The following is a 7,180-nucleotide window of genomic DNA, read 5'->3' on the forward strand; positions in this document are numbered from 1 at the left end:
CAGGAGATGAGGAAAGACATCCTGGAAGAGATGCTGTCTGAATGAGATGCGAAGGATGAAGTACTGCGGGTACCTCATTATGGCTAGATTGCCAGTGTGGAGAAAGCATGGGGTGAGGCTGAGCCTGGAGAGTAAAACAGAAGCCATGTGAAGGATCTTTGCCTTTATTCTGGGACCAATGCGAATCCATTGAAAGATTTAAGGAAGGGGAATGACAGTTAACTATTTTCATTTTTGAAAAATCATGCTGGTTGCACACTTGGAATATTTGAAAGGTGGACCAGAGCTGAACTTTTATGAATTTTATAGCTACAAAATCTTGTATAGTTTTTTTGTCTACGTGGCTTGCTGGTTCATTCCAGTGCTATTACCCATTCAGCAGTCTTCCTATACTTCTCCTCAGTTCCCTACAATTAATATTATGCTGCCACAGTGACAAAGAAAAGGAGGGTGAGGAATGAACTTGTTCTCTCTCTTTCAAGACAGTGGAGTATTTTTCTAAAGGAAAGAGTATTACACACTGGTTAACAGTACAAGATCTGAATTAAAAGGTCAGTTTTGCCCATTGCTCTCTCTGTGACCTTGAGCAAATTTGTCAATATCTATGGCCTCAGTTTCTTTATTTTCAGATGGGAATAAAATTAAGTCTGCCTTGTATTAGTCTGAATTGGCTAACTACTATAAAAAGTAAACCAAATCTCAAAGGCTTAATAAATAATAAAAGTTTATTTCTGGCTCAAGTCAAGAAATGGCATTACTTCAGAATAAGTTTTAAAGGAGAGATGAAAAAACTATATAAGAAAAACATTCCTGAAAGCTATAAAAAGAAATTTGAACAAATGGAAAGACACTCCCAGTTTTTAGATAGCATGACTCAATAACTTGTTGATTCTCTCTAAATTAATGTAAAATTTAACACAAGAACATGAATAAGATTTTTTATGGAGGTTCACGAGTTGATATTAAAAAAAAATCATGTGGAGCACTCACTTTGGCAGCACTCATACTAAAGTTGAAATGATATAGAGAAAATTAGCATGTCCCTGTGCAAGGATGACACCTAAATTCATAAAGAGTTCCATATTTTTTTAAATCATGTAGAAAAACAAACATGCAAGAATAGACAAGAATACACTAAAAAGGAAAGACTAGGAGGAAGGAAGGACTAGCTCTATCAAACATAAAACATACAATGAAGTCTTCGTAATTAAAACAGTATGACATTGGTGCATGAATAGATAAACGGACAAAGAGAATAGATCAGAAAACCCAGAAACAAGCCCAAGTACAAATGGATATTTAGTATGTGATAAAGGTGGTATCACAAATTACTAGGAAAAATGCTGTAATTTTAATAGATGGCTCTTTTTAATAGATAGTTCTGGGACAATAGGATAACTATTTAGAATAAAATAAATTTAGATTCATACCTCATACCACACATAAGCATAAACTCCAAATGGAATAGGAATCTAAATGTAAAAATAATGGAGTTGGGGGAGAAGTACTAGATGAAAACATGGGTGATTTCCTCTTTAACCTAGGTATAAGAAAAGATTTCTTCACTATGACTCAAAATCCAGAGACAATTTTAAAAAATTGATAACTGATCATATAAAAATTAAAATTTTTCTGCTGACAAAAAATAATAAAGTCAAAGAAACTGAAAACTTAGAAAAATGTTTGCATCATAGATCTAGCTATAGATAAAGTACTAATATTGTTAATATATAAAGAATTCTTAAAATTGAGGAGAAAAGAATTGTTAAAAATCCATTAGAATAGGAAAAAAGACACAAGCAGACAATTCACAAAAGAGAAATAAAAATGAACTTTAAAGATAGGAAAAGATGTTTCATCTCACTCGTAATTAGAGAAACACAAATTAAAACTATACTGAAATAATATTATCAGATTGGCAACAACTGAAAAGTATTAATAATACATTCGTAGGGAAACAGGCCCTCTCGTCCCCTGTTAGTAGGAATGTAAACTACAAGCTTTTTGGATGGAAATTTGGCAGTATGTAAGAAAACTACATACACACTTGCCTTTTAACTCAGCGATTTCACTTCTGGGAATTTACCCAGAAGATACACCTCCAATAATACAAAAATATGTTTAGACAGGGTTAGCAATTATAGCATTGTTTGTAGCAAAATATTGGAAACAATGCAAATGTCTAAATACAGGAGAGTGGTTAAATATGTACATCTACAAAGCTGTAAGAGGAAAAAAATTAAAGAGGATTTCTACGAGCGAATATGGATTGTTTTTTGGGATACATTAAGTAAAAAGATATCTGTTATGTATCTTTCAGGAAAGAAAGAGAAATAAAATATATATGTATCTGCCCATTTGTGCCAAAAGAAACAGAAAGGACAACCCAGAAAATAATAAGATTGCTTTTACATACAGGGATAAAGGGGAGGGGCTTGGGATGAGAGGCATGATGGGGGCTGGAGAAGAATGTAACTCTGAGTGTAACTCTTTATACAGTTCTGACTTTTAGAAACGACGTTAACATTTCATATACCAAAAATATAAATAAATGATTCAAATCAAGCAGGATGAAGGAATAGCCCAAAATTCAACTCAAACAATAACAAACGAGTCTACCTCCATTACAAACTACACTGAAGTGGGTGGAGAAGAATATAATAAACTGAAACAAGTTTGAAAAACAGTATTTTGACTATATACTTTAAAGATAAAAAGGAATGTATACAAACACTCTATGCCAGTTATTAAGTTCCTATATTCTCCTAGGGTGGCATGGGTTAGTAACTGAAACTAGTTCACATATATTTTTGAATTGTGCAAATAAGTAAATAAACTTTGAGTAATGAGAAGCAGAGAAGCAGCTATTTTACTGTCAGAGAAAGGAGTTATAAATAAGAAAAAGAGCATGTCTAGAATAAACTTTGAGTATTGGATTGAAATTAAATGAACTCATGGTGTGTGTGTGTGTGCGTGTGTGTGTGTGTGTGAGAGAGAGAGAGAGAGAGAGAGAGGAGATAGATGATAGAAATTTAAAAATTTAGATTATGTATATGTGTGCGTGTTTACATATACATAGATTTTTTTTTAATTTGTCTGTTGAAGAGGCCTAAAAATAATGACACCAGTAGCAATCAACACAGCAAACACCCAAATTTTGATTTCTAGATGCCTTTCTCTAATAAAAGAAACCAGCGCTTCTTGGAGAAATGAATGATCTCAGGGATGGGGTAAGGAAAGTATAAAATTAACCCTAGAACATGTTATGGTGCAAGAAAGAATAGAATTTCTGGAAAAAAAAAATCTGATGGACGGATACATGTTGAAAGGGCACAGAAGTCAGAGGTTCCCATCGTCTAATCTGGGCCACTTTGAAGAACAAAGTAAATGATGATAGTAACAGGTTATAACATATAGAATAAAATAAATATCCATGACTCCATACCAATACATGTAAATAATAGAATAACTAATAAATGGGAGAGAAGAGAAAGTTTTCTTTTTTTATAGTAGAATTCCAATTAATAAATGTCAAAGAAATGATAGAAATTTAAAAATCACCAGGGGGCTAATATAGGATAAGAAACAGGATATTTCCACAGTCTTTAAAATATTTCTCTATAAGATATGAATTAAGTACAAGGGGAAAAATAGTTGCTTTGAATTGGAGAAATCCAGCAGAACTACCTTAACCAACTGATCAAAGTTAACATCTCTCATATTAAGACATTAACATCATGGATTCCCTGATATGATGTACTAAGAAACCCACAATATCACTTCTGTGGTGTTCTTACCATATATGTAAAATACAAATTTAATCACTATGAATTTGATCATAATTTGGACCCTGGACCATAAAATGGGCATTAATGGGACAATTGGGAAAACTTGAATAACATCTGTAGATTAGATAATAGTATAGTATCAATATTAATTTCCTGAGTTTTGAAACTCGTAGTTAGGTAATATGCTAACCTTTGGGGATGTCGGGCAAAGGGTGTATGGGAAGTTTACATTATACTTTGTACAATATCTGCAATTTTTTGTTAGTCACAAAGTTTTCAAAATAAAAAGTTCAAATAATAAAAAAATATTAAAAAGAAAATGCATTTAAAAATCCTGCCATCTATGGTTACAAACTTTTGTTTTAAAAGGGACAACTTAACATTCTCTCAAAATAAGAAGGTATTTTCTTCTCAAATGTTAAATATACTTTGCTTCAGAAAATATATTTTTTACATAAATTCTCCCCAAAATCAACATGTTCCCTCTCTCGAACTCATTATTTTAGCTTTCTAACTATTGCTCATATTTTCAGAGGATATGATCCAGGTCATGATGTAATTTTTCTGTAAATTAACTCCTAGTGATAATTTACCCCAGTGGATATTAAGTATCTTACAGTCTAATTTTAATCTAGGCAATGAATTTCAAAGAGTTCCATTTCTACCGAAGCTATTAGATGTAGTTTAGCAGCAGAGAGGTCTTGGCCTAAATATAACAAGCACTCATGTGCAATTATGAAGTTTCCTTCTGTATTTTAAAAGGGAAGGTGTAGAAACAGATACCAGAATGAAGGCCTGGCAACCCTGCTCTAGGAAGGTCAGGCAAGTTTCACCAACCACAAGACTCTTCACTACTCTACAGTAACTTCACATTCTTAGTATTAAATAAACCATGTTGAAGCACTTTATATCCTTAAAATATATTTATTTTCAGTAAGTGGCTAATTATGATGAATGCTTTTTTAAATTCTATTTTAATGAAATGTATTGCTTTAAAGAATTCAGATGAAAATACAGCAAGTCCCCTGATTTTACCACCAGAGGGCATAAGAGATTAAGAAATATGGCAAACAAAACCCACATGCTTCTGGATTCTCAGATTTCATGGTTTGAAGTTTCTAGGTAGTTACTTCCAGAAATAAACTCACTCAGAAGACAAATAAAATATGTACAAATGAGGATAGGAAGAGGTTATGAGAGAAGAGCTATCATTTTTTATAAGAATGAAATCCTTAATCAAGTTCTCAAGAGTGCTCGCCTATATACATTTATTAATTATATTATTGATTTAGATCAAACATTCAATAAGGCATTGAAACAGATTGGCAGTGTTAACTTGTGATGTGTCCTTGCTTGGTGAGGTTTGTGAAAAACGTTGGCAGGTTAATGCAGTCATATCTAGAAATTATGGAATGAGCTAGTCCAAAATCAGCAAGGCCAAAGTGTTAAGTCCAATTTGTGTATGGATCAGTGAATATTTTTCTAAATCAGGGCCACCCCCTCACCCTAACCAGAAAATACACATCATGGGTCACAGGAGGAATGGTGACAGAGGGCATATACATAGGCACCAATCCGGCTCCGCACTGGAAAACTGAATCAAAGTGCACACTCTGCTGATGTTAGGTTGATGAGATCTCCTCACAAATAGACAGTATTTTGACCTTGGGATTAGAAATTTCTTGGGGTAAAATAATTCAAACTTCTCTTATTCCTCCTATACTCATTCCCCAACCCCATCCCTCCCCTTCCTGATTTTGATTTCCTTTCCCACTTAAGCCCCAATACTTTTTTTTTTTTTTAATAGGGTACATACATGGAAAAGGTGGTGAATTATTGACTTTAATGGTTTAAAAACTTATTTCAGTTCTGCCAGTAGTTTTGGTAAAACAACTTGAATAGACAGGTGACATTAGGCTTGGACCTGAACCCAAATGATCTATTTTTATCCTCTGCTTGAGATGGTACTTTACCCCTTACATTGAGGTCATTTCCTTCCCATTGCATGAAAACCCCTAGCACTCATAGATGAGGAATTTTGCAGGAAACTGTGCATGTCATTTAGAATCAACCGGACATTTCCATATCCAAAACAGTCCTCTCTGGTTTGAGGATGATCATGACTAATACTGCGTTGATACTGCTGGACATCCCAGTGTACCAGATGTTTTCCCATGTTGCTTCCAAATCTCTCTAAACAGGTCAAAGTAAACTTGAAAGTTGAAATAATCAACTTGACAATTTAGCCAAAATACTATGTAATTATTCTCAATATAAGGACTAAGGATCAGAAAGAAGGGTGTGCATTATTTAGAATGTTTATTTATATGTTTCTAATACGTTTAAGATAATTGCAGTGTTTCTCTTTTACTTTTTCAGAATAGGCCCAGAAATAATTACATTCTATAAATGTTCCACATTATATAAATGTTCCGCATTGTCTTACAATTATTAAAGCTTATTTTTGCCGAATATAGCTCATTGTTTCATTTCTACTTCCTCACCTTTAGTTTTTTAATCAGTCTTTTATAAGATTTAGTTTTCCTCTTTAGATGTGGGTGTTGTTTAGCCACAAATATGTAAGAGATATCTTCGAATCTCCCAAGTCTAACTATTCTTATTGCTGTGACACCTTTGGAAGCCAAATTCTTCTCTAATGGAGTGGGTTTCAGAAGAAAAACCTGCCTACCTCACATTTTGGCCCACACAGGACCTGCTAAGTGCAGGCCCACAGAAATTGATCCCATTGTTTTGCACTGAGCATCTAACTAATCTCTATAAGTCTATATTGGAAATGACACAGAAAAAAAGACCACACCATGAGCTTAGCAGGGCTCACTTTCCCATCCTCAGTTACTTCTTTGTGTATCCATGTGCCCTTCCCCCCCATCACATTCTCCCCTTCCTGAACTCAGGCCAGATGAATTTCCTCCTTTCCCAAACTTAAACTCTTCCCTTGCTCTGATGCTCACAGAATTACAGTGGTTGGGGGAATATTTGAGGCTGTACTAGTTTATATGTAGCAACAGTTTGTAAGACAGCCAGGCTTTGCTGACATCTGAGAAATGGAAGCCGGGTTATGCTGGAAAACACCTCAATCTCAATTATATCCCTGCCCTAGGGATATAATTGAGATTGAGGTCACTCCCCTCTCACTTGGGTGGGCTTAGATGTGTCTCTTAGGTAGCCAGGGTGGAAACTTCAAATACTACTTAGCTATATGAAGAAAATGCCGCTTCTTTATTTTCTATAATGGATTTACTTATAAACATTGACTTCAGTGGGTGCTGGGGAGTGGAAAACACTCTTTTAAATTTGCCAGTATTAGATAATAAAGTCTCCTCTTTTTAAAATGGACTCTTCTATGATGCATTTTCTTTTGGAAAAATGCT

General features: G+C 34.2%; 1 non-coding gene across 1 annotated transcript; it reads left to right on the forward strand.

Annotated features, from left to right (window-relative positions):
* The first annotated feature begins 982 nt into the window (after positions 1–982).
* LOC112472539 lies at positions 983–1,088 on the forward strand. The gene has a single exon (XR_003043643.1). It is a non-coding gene; the product is annotated as a U6 spliceosomal RNA (small nuclear RNA).
* Positions 1,089–7,180: the final 6,092 nt, after the last annotated feature.

Source organism: Pteropus alecto, unplaced genomic scaffold, assembly GCF_000325575.1.
Source record: "Pteropus alecto unplaced genomic scaffold, ASM32557v1 scaffold76, whole genome shotgun sequence".
Lineage (NCBI taxonomy): Eukaryota > Metazoa > Chordata > Mammalia > Chiroptera > Pteropodidae > Pteropus > Pteropus alecto.